At 42.0% G+C, this 24,331-nt stretch overlaps 1 protein-coding gene across 11 annotated transcripts in view; it reads left to right on the plus strand.

Moving 5' to 3' along the window:
• DAAM2 (dishevelled associated activator of morphogenesis 2) overlaps nucleotides 1-24,331 on the plus strand; it is a 208,752-nt gene that overhangs the window by 14,680 nt on the left and 169,741 nt on the right. For 7 of the 11 annotated variants that reach the window (XM_040554425.1, XM_040554419.1, XM_040554427.1 and 4 more), the window contains one exon: nucleotides 13,661-13,799. The gene's annotated coding sequence lies outside the window, so the exon portion shown is untranslated. Of the gene's footprint in view, nucleotides 1-2,271; nucleotides 2,438-13,660; nucleotides 13,800-20,757; nucleotides 21,127-24,331 lie in introns of those variants that run through there. The other 4 variants (XM_040554420.1, XM_040554429.1, XM_040554423.1 and 1 more) reach the window with 3 other exon arrangements.

Raw genomic sequence — 24,331 nt, forward strand, 5'->3', positions numbered from 1 at the left:
AGTGTCTCGTTAAGGCACTGAGATGCTTGAAAACTAAGACAGCCAAAATTATAAGCTGCTTTTGAAATTCTGGCTGACTGGCTTGGGCAAATCTACACAGTGGGTTTGATTCTTCTCACGTGCTTTTTACAGCAGTGCAACTCCGTGCAAGTCAGCGGAGTTACTGCTGTTTCACAGCAGCAGAAGTCGCAGAGGAATGTATCCCATGTTGCCAGAAGCTCCCATGAGCTTTGGTATGTCAGTCCTGTGCTCATACTCTGTTTTTCTTGAAATATTCAGGATGTGCCCTGCTTTGATTTGCTGAGAACCATGTAGCCACGTGACCATGAACACATCGCACGCTAAGCATTCCCGCTGGTAATGCAGGCTCAAGATTTCTTAGGGCTGTGTGTTAAATGTGGGCCTGATAATGGTCAAACAGGCTTTTCCCTACAAAGTATTTCCCTTAAGCTTTGTGTCCAGTGTACGTGCTGCCCAGATTTCATGTTGCATGTTAGATTTATATTTTCAATTTTTTTCCCATGTGGTATTTCAACCCTTGAGGTTCTGGCTTCTCCAGTGATCTCTGTGGTATCAGATAATGTCTTCTCATAGCAGGAGTTTTCTAGTTCGGGGACAATGCTGAGTAACGAACCTGACCAGGAGAATCACAGAATCGTCTAGGTTGGAAGAGACCTCCAAGTCCAACCTCATCATTGGATCATCTAGTCCAACCTCTGTCCTAACACTAACAAGACCTCCACTAAACCATATCACTAAGGGCTGCATCTAAATGTCTTTTAAAGACCTCCAGGGATGGTGACTCAACCACTTCCCTGGGCAGCCCATTCCAATGTCTAACAACCCTTTCAGTAAAGAAGTTCTTCCTAATATCCAACCTAAACCTCCCCTGGCACAACTTTAGTCCATTCCCCCTCATCCTGTCACCTGGCACGTGGGAGGATAGACCAACCCCCACCTCTCTACAGCCTCCTTTAAGGTACCTATAGAGAGCGATGAGGTCTCCCCTGAGCCTCCTCTTCTCCAGGCTAAACAACCCCAGCTCCCTCAGCCGCTCCTCGTTAAGACTTGTTCTCCAGACCCCTCACCAGCTTCGTTGCCCTTCTCTGGACTCTCTCGAGCACCTCCATGTCCTTCTTGTAGTGAGGGGCCCAGAAGTGTCTGTGGTTTTTGGATTTAGTAGAAAAGCTATTCTGAGAGTATTGTAGGCTTATACCAGTGATAAGGGTTCTCAGGAGTTAGGAATTAGAGAGACTTAAGGTGGAAAGAGGGAAGTAGATAAGAAAGGGAGGAGATGGAATTTAAGGAGTAGGGGCTGGAGATCAGAATGATGTGTTTAGACTGCGGGAAAATGGATAGAGAGGTAACCTTGAGGAATGGAGGAAAACTTGGCAGTGAGGGAGGAATAGGCTCCCTCTGTGAATAACAAGTGCTTACTCACTTCCCAGTTTTGCTGGCTTCAAAGTAATAATCACTGCAGTTGATATTACTGGTCATGAGCTTTGAAGTTGACATTTGCTTTCATTCAGAGTATTTTCCTCTTCACTGTGTCCCAAAATGGCTTAAATGCAGGCAATGCTTGTGCCAGCCCAGCTCTCCTCTGAACTGAGGACAAAGCATATCTGTGGTACCCAAAAACTCTCCTCTGTCTCCTTGGTATATCAATTTTTTAAGAAGGTATTAAAAAGGAAGCGTTTTACTCTTACAGCTTTTATTTTTCAAGTTAGTGAACAAGCCTGATTTGAGGGGATCTGTATTTTGTTTGCTCTTTTGAGGAAGAATGCTTTTAGCTGCTTAAACAGTTGAATTAATAAGCCATGAAGTCTTAAGAGACTGAAATTTACACAGTACCCCATAGGAAAATGTTCATCTTGGAAGTAAGTCATCAGGTCCAATTTTGCTTTTTAAGGTCTGTGCTGAAGATATGTTCCCAGGGAATTTCTGTAAATTAAAAAAGGAAATAGTGTACTGTAGGGAGAAGGAACATTTCTGCCAATGAACACAATCAAGGTTGGGTTTGATCATGCAAGTCTACATTTCACGGCTTTGATATCATGCAGCAAGACTCCCTTCTCCCAGGACAAAGCTGTGGGAAGAGATGAGAAATCTCAGGGGATAGGTCCACTGGTAGCTATTAAACCTGATTATCTGGCTACACTCCCATCTTCTGGTCGTAAACAACTAAAAGGATTGAGCAGGAGTAGGATCAGACTACGTATGGTATTTTTGTTTGCTTTCCCTAATCATTTACAGCTGACCATTACTTGGAGATAAGATACTGGTTCCGATGGACTTCTGACCTGAGCCTTTGTAGTCAATTTCTATGTTCCTGTGGTCTTCAAGAGTCAAAACACTGTGAAGATCCTTTGATGTTTCAGCTTTTCTATGCAGGAGAAAGAGTCATATTCCTAAAATGTGGGCTGAGGAACCTGACCAGGTACTTCATAAACCTTCAGAAACTTATTCACGTTTTAGAGAGTCCTTTAAATGTCAAGAATGAGCATGGAGAAACTATACTTTCACTTTTAGTACCGTCTGTACCTTCTTGCCAGTGAAAGAAAGTGACCGGCAGCTCTCCCTGTTCCCTATTTCAAAACTGGATTACAAACACTGTCAATTTTTTGCAGAAAGGATTTAATTTGCTAACACTCCTCCAGTTATTTTTAGAATTGTTTTGCATTTTCTTTTGAGTTTAAATATTTCTCTAAATCTTAACATTTTAATCAGATGTACTCATCAATACGATGATTGCTGCTGATATTTTAATGAATAACAAATATTGTCAGTGCTTCCATTTTCCAGGGAAGCTCAGCGCTTTAAAAAAAAAAAAGTTTAAGGTTATTTTTAGATGTTTCAGGCTGGTCTTGAAAAATCATTAATCTATTTGCACGCTCTTGGTCCTAGGCTGTCATCTGTTTTCTTTCAAATCTCAAGAAGGCTGTGACAGAAATATGTGGGAATTCCATGTTGCTCTGCATCAGCCTGCCAATTCTGCTCCTTTCCTTGTCAGGTCAAAGAGAGCAACCTTTTCAAGAAGGAATGAAACTACTGTAGAACCCTATAAGCATCCTTGCCTCTGCTGATCTGTGTGTAGAATTTTCCTGGACTCTTGTAACATATAACATCATGTAACATGATTTCCCTCTAACATGGAACTATTTTGTTCCCCCAAAAATTACAACAGTCCAGTTCGTCTCTGAAAACCTGTAGTCAATATATCATCAGCCACTGGATCTGTATTTTCCATTGATTTAAGATCAAGCCCTTGAGTGCAGTGGGTATGGTATGCTCATTAACCAGATTGTTTCTGATGGAGCTGAAGCAATGCTCTATTTAATCAACATAAGTTAAACCATGAGAATCTTTTCTTGTCTGCAATCTTACATTATATCAATATGTGAGGATAAAGGGAAGAAATTTTATATAGTTAGCAATTTATTTTTCCATTCAGCAGTTTCCTTTGAAAAATTTCCAAGCACTTTACAAATATTAATGGACTTAGCACTCCATGAAACTGAGGCATGGCTTATTCAGATGCCTGCAACCTGACAGGAGTCTGCACTATTGTATAAACACTCTCATTGCAGGTAGGTTAGACGCCCCCTCCTCCTTGTTATTTTTTAGTTATGTCTATGTCCTCTGACATGTTACTTTGATGAAGTCATGGCAATTAACTAAAATATTATAACACCTTTGTCATTGTTATCTTTTGTCTCCTACCTTTTAGGCAAACCATATATTAACCAAAATTTTACTTCTCCCAGAATGCAAGTATATCACCCTACTGCAAAGGATTTGTACTCTCCTTTCTTTCTCTCCCCCCCCCCCCCCCCCCCCCCCCCCACCTGTGTTCTGGCTCCCCCAAGCATCTATTTATATTTCCCAATTCTTCTCTTCATCCCCTCCACCCTTCATTTAGGCTTTTGCCTGCACTGAGAGTGGTACTCAAAGTGGTACACTTAGGTACTTCCAGTAATGACTGCTTGTAAGAGACCTGCCCTAGCTAGGTAGAATGGGTTTACTTGTTAGATTAAACAGCACAAAATTGCAGAGAGGGTTTGTCAGGGTATCATTCTTCCTTACAAATGTCAGGAATGGAGCCATCCTTTTGTGCAGACAGTCTTGGTTTTCTCACTGAGTCACTGGCTATTAAGCTGAGATGCCTGGACTGTGAGTACCCTGCTTAAATCCATTTGGCAGAATCCTGACCCCCTCCAGGCAGGTGACCCCATCAGCATCTGCACGACAGATGAAAGAAAGCAAGATCTTGACCAAACATGAGGGGACTTTAGTCCTTTGCTACTTTTGCAGCCGTGTATACAGCAGGAACCAATTAAACTATGTTTCTAACAGCTGAATGCACAGAGAGACAGTTGGTTTTGTTCTTGCCTGTGCTCTGATCTGTCAGCATCCTCCTGCACTGTTATGCAGGGATAGAGTAATAACCATGCTAGGGCCCTGCCAATATGAACTGTCTTCCAACTGTGCCCTACTGAGATATGAACTTGCCCTCCTTGCTTGTTTCATACTTTTACTGCCCCGAGGGTCAGGCATCCCAATGAGTGAATTTCTCTGACTCTGTTGTAGAGGCCCTGAAATGCGTTGCCAATGCCAGAAGTACAAAGCTTGACCTTAGCCTTTCATCGTCAGCAGGATTCAGGCAGCCTGTGTGAATGTTACGAAGTCTTTGGCACTCACCATTGCTAAGTTATAGGGAGAAAAACAGATGCATTTTCTGACTAGGTGAAATTTTCCTTGGGGGACCCATGAACTGTTTTCCAGCTGTGTCTGGGCTTATCTAGAGTAGCTTCATGTACCTGCTGGGGGGCATGTGTTAAGCTATAAATGTCCAACTGTGCCCTTTGTGACACATTTTGTGTTTAAACAGAGGCAAAATTTAGCAGGCAACTCCACACTGCCTCATCTCCTGCTTGCTTACAACAGTGATGTTTAGTATGTTCACATCTATTGGGACATCTCCAGAGGCCCATACTCTTTCTGATTTACACATCTGTTAGTGTAGCTAAGCTACTGTGAAATGGGAGCCTTATCTAAGAAAACACTTACTGTAAATACAAACTGGAGTTGACCCTAATATAAAACATCAATATTTTCATATTGTATCACTGCACTTTTCATAAAAAGTGGATTAAGAAAGCTGCTTCATCAGACTTGAGAGTTAATTTTACAATTATTGGCCTTCATTTTTGCAAGATATATCAACAGAGATAACCAAAGGAATGGACTTGCCTGCACATACAAAATTCAGATTACACACACATTAATATTTTGCTTTTTCTCACTTTTCAGATATTATTCGTAGCTGTATGTATTTTTTATTCACAGCGTGTTCTTCAAAGAGGAAGAAGTTATGATCTTTGTAATCAGCTATCAAAGGTCAGGGAGATGATACTGTACCTCTGTACAATGAAATGCCTAATTTGTTATTGTCAGCTGCTTTAAACTAAGAGTGAGAATGGCTGCCTCACTTCAGGCCATAAAACTTAACCTTATTCTACCTCTCACTGGTCATTTGGAAAGTCTTACGTTAATATGTGACATTAGTGGGATAAATGTTCTGTGGAGTCTGCTGGACTGCATGTCTAGTATGCAGTGTCTGGGGCTGTAGCAAACAGGACGTGAAGACCTTGTTGTCCTATACTCCCATGAATGCACATGACACGGGATCCAACTGAACATCCTACAGCCCCTGGTGACATATGGGAGTGCAGCAAATTAAAATGGAAGCAGATGGTGAAAAAGTCCCCTCTGTGTGTTGCCTTGTCTTGTCCTTCAGGGATGTTGCCTTAAGTCTTTGATCCAAATAGCCTGCTGAGGAAGTATGTCTCTGAGCTATGATGAAACAGCGCTGGGAACTCCATGTTCAGTTCTGGGTACTCAATACTAAATGGTTACACACAGTGTACGAGGGATAGGGGGAGAGAGAGGCAAACTGCAGTTATCCCTTGGAGTGCTCATTAGTCATGGTCTTTTGGGATTCTTTAGCTCTTTCAGGAATAAATATAATCCACAAAGAAGCTAGAGGGTGCTTGACAATTTGTTGCCAGGCTTGATGACAGCACCTCCAGAGAAATAGGAATAGTTCTCAGACTTCCATTAAAAATCCCCCTATTTTTGTCTCGGGCTTGTTTCTGCTGGCTGGCCACTGCTATTAATTGCTTTTAGGTGTTTGCATGTGTCAGGATATGTGCTTTCCAATGTGTTATCTGTTTGTCTGTGTACCTGCCCACCTGTTTGTAATGAAACAGCCCAGGCTGTGTGAATGCATAAGCTGTATCTTCTAGGTTTCCTCTTTTAAACTGCGTAGCCCTAAGTTCATGAGTTCTCTAGGTTCTTATAGTTGCATTTGGATTTTTAAAGCTGAATTTTATACCAAATTTTTGGGGGCTTGTTTCTAGGGCCTGCTTTGGCCATTTGATTGGATCTCACACACTGTATCTTGTGAGGCTGTTAAGGTGGGGAATGGTGGGCAGTGTAGCCACAGTGAAGCTCCCCAACAAATGTACTGGTGGGTATCACAAAAAGCACTTTTCCCAGTTCGGTGATAACTTGAAACAGTCTAAAAAGTCTCTTTGTAGCAAAGATGCCAAACTGGATTTGTTTAGGATCTCTGGACTTCAGTTATGTTCCGAGTGTCCCACGAAGCCTTGGGGTTACAGTCAACATTGTACTACCAGGTAAACACAGCCAGACTTGAGTTTGTTTATTGGTCACTGTGCATGGTTCTTAAAACACCAAGCTAACTTTTACATATTCACTGAGGAGACACAGTAATCACCGCATTATACTAGCGTCTGCGTATCTGACACACCCAGTGATTTGTTTGCAGACTTTCCCACACCCTCAGAGTTGCCACTTCTTAGTTTGGGTCATTTTTAACATGGCTGTGTCAGATATAATTTTCCCTCCAGACATTTTTGGGTGTAGCTGATTGCAGCAAGGACAGAGGATAAGAGAAGACTGCGTCTTGAAGGATGATGTGCAGCTCACCTGAGTTACGTCATTAGAGACCATTAGAACATTTCAGGTTTTGTTGTTTTTTAGCTTTGCTTCCACACACACACATCTACCTCTTACCCATACAGTCACAACTGTTCTTTCTTTCTGTCCTTCTTCCTTTACCCAGCAGTGGAACATGATAGTCCTGAGAATCTAATATGGGCCTAACCAGACCTCACCACACTGAACCACGGGGCCAACACAGGCCTTTCATTTTCTTATTGCCATTTGGTATCAGTAGGAAGATTTCATTATATTCCTGTTTCATCAAGCCTGTGTGCTGTATCAAAGAGTCTGTGTGGTTATGTTTATTAGGATTTTATGATTTTTTGCCTTGACTGTGTCAGATATTGGAGGTCTCCAGCTGGCAAATGGTGTCACAGAGCTGACTAAGTGGCCCCTTGTCCTGCCTGCTCTGCTAACTCTGCTGAGCCAAGCAGTATCTGTCAAAGTATATGGAAGGGAAGGAAGGATTTTGTTTACTCAGGCAAACAAATGAGCTGTAGATGGGAGCGATGCTGCTGCTTTGGCCATTAATTACAGGCTGCACACTTCTCAAGTACCAAAAGCTAAGCAACCTCCACCTTTCTTAATACTGGGATGAGAGACCGACATCTATAGGAAGCAGTGCTGGTAATTTAGAGGCTTATATGAACTTTGATGCAGGTTTTTTTTTGATGCAGTTTTTTTTTGATGCAGGTTTAGGACTGAAATCTGAGAGGAATTTGATATTAATAGGGTATCAAAGTTTCTTGCCTGTGCTCCACAGTGCTTTGGAGCACTAAATTTGTCATTTTGGAGGTAAGGATTCAAGGTTTGTGTAGCAAAATGTGTAGTTCTCAGGTACTTGTCATGAGGTGCACTATGAATGGGACACAGTTTAATACAGCTGCCTTTTATTTCTGGTTTCTCTTTGTCTTCTGGCTGCTTGTTTCTGATTTTCCACAGACCCTTACACTGTCCTTTTTCAAAAAGAAATTGATATAGATCATCCCTTGGACTCCATCTCTCTGTGTCTGAGTTATGTTCCACTGGGCCAACTGCAGGACCACATTTACAAAAATATTTATTACTTGTGGATCCTTCATTTTTTACATTCAAATTTTGTACAATTTGTGATGTGGGTGTCCTCTGTAGCTTCAGCTCCAGAAATGGGTCTCATCTTTCTTAAGTAAGATTTAAACAGCTGCACTTTGCCAACAACAGCTATCACTACCTGTGTAGCAGCGTTAACTACCAGCTGAGTAGGGACTATTGTCTGCTACTGAGGTCATCTCTTCCATTGTAGTGACTGTTTTTAAAATACCACAGCTTGGGAGTTGCTTGGAGTGTCTCTTCATGTGTTGGCTTGGCACTGACCTATGTGGCTGTGAGGCAGTGCTTCTTGGTTACTTTCCTGAGGACTTACTGTGATCAGCTCTGTGCGGTACAAGAGATGGGTAAACAATGCAGCAAGCCCTGCTTTTCCATATCTGCTGCACTAAGACTGAGGTTGCCTGGAAAATTCAACAAGCATAGAAAGCAGCATGCTGGAGTAGTGCCACAGCCTCATCCTTCCTTGTGTGTCAGCTGAATTTGCTGGGGAGTTATGGCTTCTCCTTTGCACAAATACAGTAATTCCCCTGAGCTCTTACTAGCATGCTCCTGTGAACAGGGTGCACCATACTGTGCAAAACCTCCACATACTTCACAAATGTGATCTAGGATTTTGTCTGAGGTTTGAGCAGAACTTGACAAGTGGTTATTTAGAGCTGAACAAGAAGCAAGGCTGGAGAAGCATGCTAAATATTTTTCTCGTTTAGCTGAGTTGTCTAAACACAGACTGGAGAAGACAAGCTTGCACAAAGCCTTCTGATATTGACTCTGAGTCAGGCATTATTATCCCTCTTTTAGAGAGTCAGAAACAAGAATTGGCTTGCCCATGCCCACACAGAAATGCACAGCTAGAGTCAGCATTACAGCTTGGTTACTCAGACGCACACGGACGTACACCATGTATCACACTTCTTCCCACCCTACTTGCTGTAAAGTAGGGACGCTTCTCGTGCAGTGGTCAGATGCACAGTTTTTGTTCTACTGCTGTCTTTCATGAGTATGCTTTTTCTCTTTTTAGTGTAATTTTATTTTTAATCTAAAAGTGTTCATTAATAAAGTAATTCTAGTCAATGTGTTGTGGTTTCGTAACCGTAAAAATACAGCTCCTTGAGCCTGAAGAGTTTGTAACTGTAGAGCTTTCTGTTGCTGGCTCTCCTGGACAAACTGGTGTGTACCAGTGGCAAGCAAGAGAGGACATGCGAACAGTGGTAGAAGGAAAATTCCCTTGCCATAGCAAAGCACAACACTGAAAATAAGAGAACAACCAGTGTAACGGAAAGCAGCAAGTTCTAAAAGGTTTAGAAAATGTCAGGTTGGTTGAGACTTATGTTTCCTGTCTGTTGATAGTTTTTGAATGCCTTTGCCTCTCCCTGGATGTTGGGCATAACTGTTTGTGTCAACTTCCCTAGGCTCAGAGCAGAATCTGCAGGCCCTTTCCTTTAAAGCCTTTGGAATTTACATAACCCTGCAATTGTAGCAATGCAAAATGTGGCTCTGGTTACAATAACACGGGTTTAGGGAACGCAGGGAGAGATTGTAGCGGCAAAGGCATAAAAGCAAAACAAAACAAAACCCTACATGCTGTTTTAATTTTCAGCAGCCACGTGAGAACTGTCCTCCAGTTCCTAGCTATAAATAAACCTCTGCCGTCATAGGAAGACAAAAAACAAAACAGTTCACATTCCTCCCAGCATTTTCTTAAGGTTATAAAATAAAGGAAAGGTAAATATTTCAAAAGCAGAGTATGTCTGTGCTGAAGAATGCCAAATTGGTACTCAAGGGGGTTGATATTTGCATCAAGTGAAAAAATTTGGCATTAAACTGCTCTTTCTCTGCTCCATCTCCACCAGCTGTTTTGAGAAAATCACTTAGGACTGCATATGGATAATGTGCCAGGCAATGCTGCTTAAGCCCCAGGGGTATGCTGCCCCAGTGTCAGCTGAGGCAGGAGCTTTCTTTGCGATGAATGAGGACTACACAGAAGCGTGCCTGTTGCTTGTTCTTCTCGGATGTTATATCCTAGTCCTGTTACGTGTTGTGTTAGGAAGATGGGGACTTGGTGCCAGGGTTTTTCCACTTTCCCGGTTACTTGGGGTTAGGCCTGCAGCTTGCTCCTTTGAAGAGATGCAGAATTAATGGGAATGCCCTTCATGCCTTTTCTCCAGCTTTGAACACTCATTTATTAGACTTAACTTGAAGGGCAGGATGGATAGAAGGCTGTATAAGGTACTAGGTGTATGTTGTAGAACTGGGAGTTTTGTTGCATTGGCGCTCTAACCAGAAAAAAAAAAAACATTTGCACATAAGTGATAAAATATACCTAGGTCTACAGTACATCTGTTTTCCAGAAGCCATAGCAATAGTGAAAGCTGAAAGAGGGAAGCTTTTTGGAATATGCTTGTACTCCTGGAACAGCACTGGGGAGCAGATTGGGCATCTGAAGATAAATTTTTTGCTACCCCTTACGGGAAGGGAATATTGACCCATTATGCTGGCACTGCAGCAGAAGAAAAGGTGGAGGATTAGCTTGATGATTTGGATGTGGCAACAAAAAAAAAAATCTTAATTTAAGGTTTATCTATTCCTCTGACTGCTCAGATGCATGGAAAAATGTTGAAGTTAGTGAAGACTAGTCAAAGAGGCTGCACTTTACTGCCGAGTTTTCTCTTGCAGTGACACATCCAGAATCATAATTTCTCAAATTCACTACACAATTCAGCTGGGGATGAACAAATACCAACACACTTTCCAAGGCAAACTCTTCCTGCCTTGTTGAAAAATTACCCCATATTCCCATGTAATTTTTTCAACAGCATGAGGGAGTCAAGGGGAGAAGTGGATAGAGAATCTTGGCATCAGTTTTCGTCTCCCTTGCATTAAATCTAGCCTCCTCCTACAGAGTTGTGGTCTCAAATGAGATGTCTTATTATGGATTGAGTGGCTTAAGAAAAAAGAAAATTGTTGTATTTTTCCAGCCATCCAGATTAATTAATAGAAATACCAGTGGCTGTACCACTGGCTGAAAATCTAAACAGAGTATTTTGACTCTCTTTGTTGAGATGAGGAATGGGTTTTATTGAGCTGTGAGACAAAGAAAGAGTGAGTGAATGAATGAATGAACACAGCTGTAAGATGCTATAAAGTTTTTATTTCTGTGTGTTTAGGATGACCACATTATTCATAAGTGGTTGAGCCACGAGTGAGTTGCTCAACTTATCCCAGTAAAAAAGCTGTGTGCTTACTTGGTATTATCAAAGGTTTTAATTTCTGCCACTTCACCTTGTTGAGTCATGTATTTATTCATGTTTCCCTTGCTCACTTCTTTTAGGTGACAACAGGTATTGTAGAAACACTGTCCCAACTCAGGATAGGATTTTGTTATGTGGCCACATGCTGACACGGCTAAAATGTGCACAGAAGGCTTTTGAGAACTGTGTAAAGATCATGTGGTTGGGTAGTGAGATCCTGTGGCACTGACAGATGCAAAGGTACAAATGCAGAATCAAACAGCACGATCAACAACAATGCTGTAGAAATAAGCAGGTCTGCTTGATAAATAAGCTTCTAATTGCTACTTGTAGCAAAACAAATGTGGTCAGCTGTTCAAATTCAGTTTCAGTGGATCAGAATGGAAAATTGTTACAATTGCAGGTGTCATAGGGTAAGCTACCCTACTTTCAGACTCAGGGATGAGAAGATATAATGCCGTGTGAATCGCGTGGCTAAGGGTAGCTCTTTAGGGAATATCAGGATAGACTGAGTCATAAAGTATTAATACAAGGAATGAGTGGAGATAACCTTCAGCAGAGAGACCTGGACATACCAGAGGGAGTCCAACAATGGGCTGTGAAGATGATTAAGAGGCTGGAGCATCTGACATACCAGGAGAAGCTGGGAGACATGAGGCTGTTTATCCTGGAGAAGAAAAGGCTTAAGGAGGTCTTATCCATGTATACAAATAGCTGATGGGGAGGAGTAAAGAAGATGTAATGAGATGCTTCTCAGTGGTGCCCGGAGACAGGGCAGGAGTTAATGGGCACTAATTGAAACACAGGAAATTCCATTCAAACATTAAAAACAAAACAATACAAATAAAAACAACACTCTTCTACAGTGAGGCTGATTGAATACTGGAACAGACAGAGAGGTTGTGGAGGCACCATACATGGAGATAATCAAAACCTGATGGGATGGTGCCCTAAGCAACCTGCTTTTGTTGCCCCTCCTTTGAGCAGGGGCTTTGGAGTAAATGATTGCCAAAGGTCTCTTACAACCTCAGCTGTTCTGTGAATCTGTGATAACTCGTTTTTTTCTTGTGACTGAGTCAAAACAACTCAGTAACTGTGATCACAGGTGGCACCTATTAGCAGGACCAAGTACTATTTGGGATGAGCTGTCCTATGTCCTCTTAAAATAAGTTATTTCAGTGCAAAAATGAGGAACTGTGGTGAAAGGTTTCTGGAGGTCATATAGATTTGCTTCCTGTATTATATATAATCAGAGGTTGAGTAGAGGACTTCACTCTCTCGAATTTCTAATGTGTCATCTTTCATCAGTATCATGTTCTCAAAGAAAATAAATAGATAAACAAATAAATCCTGAGTTGGCCCCATGTTGATGAATCTGTGTTAAAACTGATGTCGTTACTTCAGTGGAAAACAGGGTTAGTGAAGTGAAAACAAGGCCCTGTGTTTCTGTTATCCCCCAAAGACTACAGTTTCTATGAATAATCTTAAGGCACCCACAGAAGAACTGATGATTTTAGTGATGTTTCTCTTAAAACAGCTTAATTAAATGGCATGGGAAGCAAACAAAGAGAAGGTCACTTTAATGGCATTTCCTAAAATGACAGTACAGCAGCAATTGTGGAATGTCTTGGAGCATAATCATTTGGCTTTAATAATACATAAATAAATAAAATAAGAAAATTAGCTGACTGATAAAAGTAAATAATTCGTAACAGGTCTTCTAATTGTTGGAAGTCATTTCTCTAGAGCAGCTGATACAAAGAATTCAGAGCCATTGGCTCTCTATCAGCTGAAAACCATCTTTGTATATGTTATTCAAACTGCAAGGACAATTTTTTTTTTCTAACAATGATCACTTATGATCATTTCCCCATACTCAAAGTTAAGGGTTGAGTAACCGATTGTCACTTTTGCTACAATGCAGATGCAGTCGATGCTGAAGATACAAAGGTACATGTGAGGTAGTCATACTAGCTTTGATTCTACAGTGTACTCTGTGTGGTGTTGAGTACTTCAGCAAAGAAGCATTTAAACTGCTTTCTTATTTTTACATGCACAAATAGTACCCACTGCCTGCATCTTCTTATGTCAAGCATGTACATATCAATCACTCTGGTTTCAGACAAAGTGATTCCACCAAAACACTGGAAGACCAACACTGTACTGAAGTTAACAGAGGCCGTACTGGAACTTCTGTACACATTTCTTCTATAATTTCTTTTGAAAGTCACTGAAACATTGTAGGTGTCTTTTATATCGACAGAAAGCTGACAAACTATTTGCAATTGTTTCTCCAGAAGACCATCTCTACTGTCACAGCAGCTGTACTAAGTCATCTGAAGGTGAACTTTTCCTACATGACGAGGCCTTGAACTGAACACAGAGTACTATACAGAGAGAGAGAAGAACAAATCAAAAACTACACAGATCATCCAGGTTAGTTGTGATTTACAGGATGGGCATGGGAGTGGAAATCCTAAAAATACTGGGAATGGGATTTTAGCTATCACTTTTTGTTCTGTTAAGCTTTCATGATGTTACCTACATTCACCAGGCAAGAGGAATCTTCCACTGATTGCAAGGTGGTTTTCAACACAGAGCAAGGTTACAGCAAACACTTACTGTCCCTAATTATATATAAGCCAGGTGTGTTTAGAAGGAATATAATTCCTAATGTCATCGAAATTGTAAGTTCCTACCCCTTCTGTTCTCTTTACCATGTCATCATTTAAATAAAATAGAACAGAACTTGGATCCAGGCTGTGCTACAAGTGTTAGTCGTGCTGTCACTCAGTTTGAGGGACAACATAATAACTTGGTTTTGATTAGAATTACAGTCTAAACTGGAGGTGTTTCTTGTAAGTTAACTCTCTTTTAAGTCTTGTAAATAAGCACATTGGAAATGGTAATTTAGTAATGTTCTTGATTTTATGCTCTAATTTTCCTCTTTCCTTTCTTTTTCACTCCTCTATTCTTCTAGAATGGCCACCAATTAGAAGAAAACTTAGTGTCAGCATCTTCCTCCTGAGTGCAATTTAGAATCCTCCAGGGCTTCAGTCTATTAAGAGCTTGTGTATTCAATTTGTGCGCCAAGTCTGATTACACCTAACACCTCATCATTTTCAGCATCCTTTCTGTTTCTTTCATAGTGCTTGCAGCAATCACAGAGAAAAAAATAGTGTGAAACCTCTCTTTCACATAATATTTCCACTGTACAGGATCCGAAATACTGTGAAGTTGTGGCTGATAGTGCGTGCTTCAGCGGATGTAAAGGAGTATATCAAGTAGTAGGGAAGTGGTGAATCAGTTGTCAGGGCTCAAGCTCAATCATACTTGTGCTGAATTGAGCAGTAAGTCTTCTGCAGTTGTCTCCAGAAGCATAATCCTGCCCTTCTGTCGGTATCTTAAATGGGAAGAACCCAGATGTTAGAACTTTACAGACAGCTGACAGAAAAAAATACAAATGCTAAACTTCAGATTCTGTTGCCTAATACAAAGTATGATGTTTTGCTCACAGCTTTATTTTCCTAGATGTATATGAATATGTATTGAAGAGGAACATGTTTACGCCACATAATATTAAAACATTAGCATTTTACGTCTTTGAAATCTTGTGGAAAACTAGTTAATTCTTGATTAGCTGCATCCCTTGAGGTGACCAGTTTATTTTCTGGCATGTGCAGTGGTTCAGGAACAAAGAGTGCTTTTAGGAGCCCAGTATATGTGTATGTACCTCTTACAAAGAATCAGGGCCTGTACCTAGTTAAATATATACTGCTTTCTTGGCATATACCAAATCTTCTGGCTCAAGCTGCCACTGATGGAATTAAACCTTGCAAAACCTGGGTGTGTCCGTCTTCATATCCCAGTCAACTGCTTCACAGAGAAAGAAATGTATTTTTTGTCTCCAGAGCAACTCAATCTTGCTGGTAATCACACACATACCATTCAGCACCCCACTAGAGCATAGGTGCTCTGCATTCCAAGCAAGCTTCACTGTCTTGCCAAGTCCAACAAAGATGGCTTACACCTTTCTTCTCCACAGTCCTCACCCATTACAGTCAAGGAGGTTTCCAAGAGAGCAACTCAGCATCCTTTGCCGAAAAGTAAGGAGCCACATTTCCGTAGGAACTTTGTCCCATTTCCAGGACTCCTAAACATACAGGAATTCCTGTAAAGAAAGCCAAGTATTCTCCAGGAAAGTGTGTGTCACAAATTAGGGCAGCTTCTATGTGATGGAAGTTATGTCCAGGAAAATCAGGGTGGGTTAGCCGTGGTGCAACAGAGGAAAAAGAAAAAACAGCCAAAGCCTCAAAAGCCAGAATAAAGAGCTTGGCCATAGAGTACTGAGACTAAATGTCATTTGTAATTAATTGCTGTATTAAGGTCAGCTGGCTTCCTAATAGATTTCAGCTTCTTACTAAGGGATCAGTTGCTGCCAATTAGTTTGCATGTAAACTTCAGAGGATATGAATAATCTAAGTTTAGCAAGCCACACTGACCATAGCTAATAATCCCTCTTGCTCTTCTGCAAAGAATACACAATAAGCAAATGTTGTTCCCTGCCTGGCATCACAGGTGGAGCCAGGACTTGTTCCTCCAGCTGCTTACTTCCTCTGAGGTGCTACAAAGCTCTTAGAAGCATGAAGAACTGGCAACCTTGAAGTCGCTTTTGAAAGGAGAGAGTTTCCTAGGCTGAATAGGAGCAGTGTGGTAGCTCCATCACCAGTAGTGTAAAGAAAAGGATAGTTAGCTGGAGCTCCTTGTCTGCTAAACAGCTGTTTCAAGAGCCACGAGTCCTTTACAAAATCCAAGACTGTTCTAAGCTGGCATCAGTCTTAATTACCTTGATCAGTTATAGACTGCAAAGACAGCAGGACAATTTAAAAACAGCCATTACTTCTACTCTGGTCTTGTGCTAGCCAGAAGTCAACCAGAGATAGAGATCTGGCCTAAATCCTGTCACAAATTAAAAAGTGGAAATATCCTTGGCCTTTCCCTTTGCCTTTCCCAACTTTTGACACTTCACTGATTTTTTGTATCGTGTACATTTCCAGTATCTAGTTCCTTCACATAGACTTTGCTTTGATATTTTTTGAAGGTCTGTGTATTCATAGCTAGAGAATGCCTCTGTTTCTGACTGTTTTAATGTCTATTCTTGTTTGGGACAAGACACGTTGATCTCGATCATTGCTAATTCAGTGATGGTCAATACAATATCAGACATTCCGTAAATGCTTGCAAAACTTAAAACCAGCTCTTGAGTCCCTCCCTGCCATGCAGCTAAACAAATCCATGGACATAGATAAAAGGAAATAAATGAATATGCACACAAGTGAAACGAAATAAAATGAATACAAGGAAAAAATAATTTTACACAGTGTCAGGAATACAATGCATCAGATGCAAGCTAACTTAAATAGCAATAGGCTCTGTCACAGTTTCACTCAAACATCTACATGCATGCACATATGTAAATGTACACATACACACATGTATGTACACATTGTGATTAATCAGGTGGAATACAATCTCATGCATTTATTATTTTTAATTTTCAATTAATAATGACTATTATTTCAGATGAGCATTTTCCAGATCCCTACTTTTTTTTTAAAGTTCAAAGCGTGTTCTCAAACTTCTGGATTAACACAATAATGTGGGTTAGGGTTCAAAAGCTCTTATCTGAAATTTATATATGCTAGAATTGTGTATGTATACCCCCCATCCTCAGTCGTCAGAAAGTCAGTAGGTGTGGAATCTAATCCTCAAATCTGATGGTCTGCTTTGAACCCAAAGATAAAAAACAGTTTTAGAAGAATTTTGGAAGAATTATATTATCTAAAAGAATGTGTATGCATGTCTGTATTGTACTGACTGTATACTCCTCATTTCAGCCCCTCAGAGGTAGGGGACAATTTTCTGTGGTTCTGAGATAAGGGTAGTGGTGTCCTGTCACCCATGCTACATCCTATGTCACTGCGTGCTACTAATAAAAATAAATAAATAAAAGCTAATAGTAAATAAAAATAACAAATTTACCCTGCATGGCACACTCAAGAGATGTGCAAAATATTGTGTGTCATTTCAGAGACTGGGAGACATGCAGAAACAACTTCTGTATGGAGGGTGTGAGAACCCTACTAATTCTGTAGCCTGTGGTGACTGAGCAGAAGCAGCCTTTGACCCTGTATCTGCACTGGGTGGTGGTGTCAGGCATGGAAGGCAGCCGAGCTCACAGAGCCACGGTGTTTAATCTCATTGTCAGATGGAACAGGCAGCCTGGCACTGGGTCTGCGCTCACAATGGGCACTGTTGTTGTTAGATTAATATACCCGTGTCCTTTTGTGTTAACAATGAATCAGACAAACAATTTAGATCTCCAGAGGTGGAGCAACATCTTACAGAAGCTTTTGCTTCTGCATTCTACGAGGAATCTGTTTTTGAGCAGCACATCATCTCTTTTGTTTTGGATGTCCCTTTACCCTTGTCTTTTCGTTCCTTTCAGGGCCCCCAAAGGGCTCTGTTTAAATCTATATAAATGTTTGACACATTTGCTTCTTCCAGTTCAGAGTAATTAGATGTGAGTTTTGAGGGCTGAATATCTGCAGTTTGGGACTGTTATTTTTCACACATGGGAGCAATTAAAAAAAAAAAAAAAAGGCATGAGAAAGTAAGAAACCAGGGGGAAGTCTTTGGTTTGGTGTTGTCAGTGGGGCCAGGACTTTGTGGGCTTCATCCATGGAGTCTGTCACTCTGTACAGATAATACTATAGCTTTTGTTTTTCACTTTGATGGTCAGAGCCTAAAAATGCTTTGATGGATTTATTTCTAAATTCTAGAGGAACTGCCTGTGTAAGTACATTTGTGCAGTCCTGGGACGTAGAACTTATTTCATATGCTGCTTAGAAAGAGCAACAATTTTCTTGCCTGGTAGCTTCTGAATTTGTCCCCTACAAGCTGAACACGCCAAAATACTTCCTATTGAAGGTCACCTCTTGTGCAAGGGGATTACTCTGCAGAATCAAACATTTTTGCAAACTGCAACACTCTTCAGCTTTCACTGAGGTATCTGCAGTTCAGTCTGTAGTGATAAAAAAGCTGGCTTCTCCAGCAGCCTTCATCCTGGGCTGTTATTAATACAAGTACTGAATTATATAACACCCCAGTTTAATGTACTTTTCTGTTTTGGGGAAGCGGTCACAGAAAGGATCAATGATTTATCTAGTTGAATGTACTTCTGACCGAATATTGAAGCGTGCAGCAGGATCTGAATGCTGTGTCCTTTATTTTATTTAATATACCACACATTTCTCCTGCAGCCAGTAATAGAAACCAGGAGTTGTGCTGTAACCATTAGACAATGCTCTGTCAATGGAACATCCAGATGCTGCGGTGAGAGAGGGAGGATGGCTTTCGCATGGGTTTATAAGGACTCTAAGGAACAACATATGTAAGGAACAGCAGATATTCTTAATTTATCTTAACATTTATAGTGGTTCGATCATTCTAGTCCAATGGCACACGCCTGTTTCCTGCTGGGCGCTTTCTGGTGTTTTGCACGTTCCTGTTTCGTGTGTGCAGAGTGATGGAGCACCGCTTTCACTCCCCCCAAGGCCCAGTTTCTCTCCATCATCGTTTTTTTGCCGTTCAGATCCCCATCTGCTGCAGCGGCTAACTCTGCCTTCTTGTAGGCAGACTGCCTAGCTGTTTTGAACATATCGGCCTAACCATAGCTGAAATATCAACTGGAGCATGAGCTCTGCCTTAAAGATGAGTGTTTTGTTAACTTTTAACTAATGATCAAGACAAAGGCCGTTTATCTTGCTACGCTGTATCATAATAAATGGCAGAGTACTCTAAGTGAGGTTGTGCTGGTAACATGAACCCGCCTAGCCTTTGTCCCTTGGCCTGCTGCTGCAGGTTCGTTTCCAGCTGGGTACAGCTCTCTGGCTCCAGGTCCTTGGCTGTTCGAAGGGGATGACACGGGGACAGCAAGAGAAGGAATCAGTTCTGCCTCTCCTCTCAGCTCTTCTTTCCTCTTCCAACAAGAAACTGAGGGGGTAGGGGGAAAAAGGGGAGACAAAGCCAGATAGACAGCACTGGCAAGGGAAGGGAGAAGGTCTCCACCTCTCTACAAAAGAACCCACAGCATGCAGAAGGGGGAAGAGGAGTGCAGGGGCAGGACTTGGAGGATAGGACGAAGGAAGCAGTGGGCAGAGCTGAGAGTGCAAACTGAGGATTAATAGACCAATGGAAATGTGAGTGGAAGGGGGCTCTGACAGTCATCAGATCTTATCTGCTGTGCATCACATGTGATTTGCATGTGTAAATTATGTAAAACCTTCCCAGGCTTTATGCTGAGAAAGGCAGGAGCATAGCACAGCTCATGCTAGAGGAACGCTGATGGGTCCCTGTGGTTTAATACAAGGTTATTAATGCTGAAGATTATAATTTAGCAGCGTGGCTAAGCGGCTGCTTTGCTTACAGGGCAGAAGGTATACATGCCAGTAGTTAGCGGATACCTACTGAGCCTGTTTGTGAGGGACCATTGGCACTGAAAAGGCTGGATTCTCCCTTTGTTTAGCAACCACCTCCTTTCACCATAGGGTCAAAGAACAGAAAGGCATCACGTTGGGTTGTTATATCCAGTATGTACCTCTCATGTGCTTTCTGTGCTTGGTGAATGTGAGGGCAGAGGGGGCAGGACAGGGGTGATTCGGCTTCATCTCGTTTGGTTTGGCCTGCTGACCTGAAGGGGGGCTTTTCCAGGTAACTTTGCTTTCTCCAGTTGCACCATTACAACCGTATGTATTTGTATGTATATGACTTCGCCTTGCGCTGTGTGTTGATGTGTGTTGTCAGCATGAGAGCTCGGTTATTGTAATGAAAACAAACGACTTACGCATACGGAGAGCAAACCATATATTTCCACGGGTTACAGAGAGAGATTTTGCAGATGGTGTTACTGTCTCTAAACTTCAGCGTTCCTGTCTCACAGAGAATGCGGCTTCTCCCACTGCAGACAGCAGCACACATGGGCAGACAAATCCCCCGTATTAATCTAGCTGTTAATGTCAGGTGCGGCTGAAAGCGAAGTCGGAAAGCAGAAATGAGGCTGGAAGCAGCGGGTTACACTGCCTTAAAGCTTTCCGAAGCGTGACCGAGGAGGAAAAAGTGGGAAAGTAGGGCTTTAATAGTCAAGCTGCATCCTCTCCACTACAGGGGATAAAATCCCTTAGGGATCAAATGTGGGGATGTCGCCAATGGCCAGGGGTGTGCAGAGTGGGAGTGGAGGCATCGAACTCCTGAGGGCTGACTTTGTGCTGGGGATGGGAAGAGGGAAGGGAAGAGGGAAGCAACCAGGTGGGCCACGGCCACACGGCAGCGCCCAAAAGCCTTCTCCGGGAGCTGCGAGGCTGCCGCCCCGGGCGCGCCGCTGCCGTGCGGAGCGGGCCCCTTTAAGAAGGCGCAGCGCGGTAGCAGGGGCAGGCCCAGCCTCCTGCCTCCCGCAGCCCTGCAGCGGGGCTGGGGCCGGCTCGGGGCTGGCTCCGGCTCCGGGGAGCAGATCCTCCCGGGCTGGGTCCGAGCGAGCGCACGCAGCAGCGGCCGCCGCCGCGGCCCCGCTCGCTCCCTCAGCAGCATCCAGCGGCGGGGAGCTGAGCGCTCCCGCCTGGCTCCCGGACGCGGGATGGACGTGCCTGAGCGCTGAGCTCAGCGGCTGTAAAAAGCGAGCAGGAAAATCCACAGCTGGATGAAATCGGTAAGTCAAACGCAAGTCACATCCTCCTCTCCGGGCTGCAGTTTTCCAGTCTCTTCATTTGTAATGCTTTTTGCAGGCCGCTTTTTTTTTTTTTTTTTTTTTTTTTTTAATCGACTTCTGAGCGGAGCAGCTGGGAAAACATGGAGGCAAAACAAAAGTGTAAAAAAATCTTTGAGCATTTGTCACTGTTTGCTCTCCTGGTTTGCAATCCTCTTTTCGCATTGACGCTTTGCTGCAGGAGTGGGGAAGGGGAAACCGGCAAGTGTTTTTTGCACGGGGGGGAAGAAAGCTGGGAAGAGTCGCAATTGGCTTTTCTCGTGGAGGTGATTAAAGAGGGAGATTTGAAAGAAACACTTTCACGAAGCTTGAAGGGACTTGTCATTTACTTTTCCAAAGTAAAAGCAAATGTCGTGTTAAACGCTTCTAAAACGCAGTCAGGTGTGTGCGGCAGGAATAAGAATCCTTTTTAAAAACGCGTTATCGGTGGAAATATGGATGCAGAAGGACTGCTGAGCAAATGTTGCATGTGTATGTTTAAATTTAACTAAATACATTGGCAGCTCTGGAAAAGCAGAGGCATTAAATGCATTTTTTCTCAGCGTTGGACAGAGGGCGCTGTTGCTGCATCTGGCATAACCTTGAAGAAACCAGGGAGCTGGTAAAACTCGTGAAAAATCAAGTAGAGATAAGGTGGTTTAAACAATTAAAACAGATTTTTTTCACGCATGCAGAAAGCTACAGCATATAATGTTCAGTCAGAGCAGTCAGTGGTTTCAATTTTGTTCCCTTAAGAGTTTTCGTGTTGCTTGTTTTTAAAGTAATGATCTGACTTACAAAGAAAAATATAATTTCTGATGATCAGCTCAGGTTCAGAAATTATAATTTGAATAATGTTCCTGTTATCTTTTCTGGAAGGCATTGTGGGGTCAGCCTGGATGAGAAGAGGAGGAAAAGCATAGAGTCTCTTGACAGAAATATTATTTCAGTAATGATGTAGGGTATAACGAAGAACTCTCACTCTGTTAATCAAGCTGCAGGCTGGAATTAGGCATCTGATAGAGAAACATATCCTTTATGTCTAACACAAATGTGTTGCAGAGGTTGGTGGTCTAGAAGCTGAACATTAAGAAATTTTAACCCCAGTCACTGAACCTCTTATTGTCAGGTAGTTTGGGGAAAGGAGAAGGCACGTGTTCAGGCTGGCATAAGCTTTCTTCTTAGAAATCCCGGTCCTGCTACTGGGACAAGAGGCAGATAATTGTGCTATATTCTCTCCATATATAGGGAAGAAGAGTTAGAGAATACAGTAACAGACTATCCATACTGTTGGGTATGATACTTGCGTATGCACAGCTAGGCAAGTATAATGACACTGCTGCTCTGTGGACTAGGAATTTGTGTTTCCTTGAATTAAAGGCTTTAAAAGGAGTTAAGCTATTTATTTTAACCAATGCAGTTGTACTGTGAATAGAGAAGGATCAGAGCCGTCAAGTTCCTGTCTCGTGCACCATGTATTTGAACTTGATGTTTCTGTTATGTCCTGGGGCTTTGGTTGTGCCTTGAACAAGGTGTTTCTGTCTGGCTTTATTCCTGTTACTTAAAAATCACTTGCAGTGGAGTGGAAAGATTTGCAGGTTTTGAGTCCTTAATGTGAGGCATGCTGGGCAAAGCAGATTAAAAGAACTGAATGACCGTATGGATTCCAGTCATTCAGACTCGCAATTATTGCACCTCATTGAGGAGTTCAGACTGCTACTGCATCTGCTGATTCAGTGGAGTATGAGAGCAAAGTCAACTTTCTTAACTGCAAGAGCCTGTTAAACAGTTATTGCAAGTCCATGTATCCTTGAGATATTAGAATTTCATCAGGAAAAAAAGCAATTTCTTTACACTTGTTCATTAACCACCCACATATGAATGGTCCTTTGAGATGATTTACTGGATCAAGGGAAGGATTTCCCTCTTCAGCTCATCTCACTGGTGCCTACTAGTTCAGAGATGTCTGCCTGAGGCTTCAGTAACTTAGTGAAGAATCTTTTCTTTTCCCCTTCCCTTCCTGCAAACTACGTGATGGGATTACTCAGATGTCCCCCTTGTATTGTGAAGAACATGGTGCACCCCTTGGCAGGGGAGCAAGTTTACTGAGAATGCATAAAGCTAACAGGCTTCCTGAGGCACATTTGACCCTAACAGATGCCTCTCTTGGTAGGAGGCTAATTTATTCATTGAAAGCATGTCACCTCCACAGCCACTGATGTTCAGCTAAGCTCTTATCAGTTGCATCTCCGCTCTGTTCCATTGGTCAACATGACTTTGATATGCTACTCCAACTGATTTCAGTTCTAAGTACAGTTTTCCTACTTGCATATATCTCAAATTAAAATCTGTGTTTTATACATGGAAGAGACAGTTTGATGTGACTGGTCCTGTTTTTACTGTGCTCTTAGGAAATTCACTTTAGGATGTATTTTATTTTGCTCCTGAGTGTTTTCCTTTAAGTTACTTTGTACCAGAGAGCCCATGCTGTAAGTCTGTCAGTGGCTGATTCTGGGGTCATGCAGTTAACTCCTCCAGAGTCTTCAAAACATTAGCTTAATATGACATATGTGTGTGATATTTAAAGTGCGACAACCCCACCACCACCTATATCTATGCCAAATTAAAGAAAGAGATTCCTTGAATTGCTTTTTTCAGTGTAGACTGCTTTTTTTTACCCGCCAGTAGATTCTTACGATGTTGGCTGTGACTGCTGTTAATTCTGTGCCTGCCATTGGAGTGCTTGTCTACTACTTGCTTACGTTGACACTAACTTTGCTGAGTGAGTCTAGCCAAAGTAAGACTCATGGTTACTTAACAAATTGTTGACAGTTCAGTTTCTAATATTACTAGTTTGGGTCATTGTTTTGCAGGTTTTCATGTTCTTGTTCATTCAGCATTGAACACATTATCATAGTCTAATTAATGAAGCTTACTGTAAAATCCTTTCTTTAAGAATGTTTCTGGTTCTTGTAGTGCAGTACGTTACCACAGGTTGGGAAGGTTTCTGATGCTCTCGTACCTGAGCTGGATCTGGCCTTATTCTCCGTTGTAGGTAGAACTTCCTTTTGCTTTATATAACAGTAGCAAGCTCCCAACTTGAAACCTCAGTTGCATGCCAAAGATTCACTGCGCTGACAGCGTAGTAACCTGCCTTGTTCTCTGATAA

This window comes from Cygnus olor, chromosome 3, assembly GCF_009769625.2.
Source record: "Cygnus olor isolate bCygOlo1 chromosome 3, bCygOlo1.pri.v2, whole genome shotgun sequence".
Lineage (NCBI taxonomy): Eukaryota > Metazoa > Chordata > Aves > Anseriformes > Anatidae > Cygnus > Cygnus olor.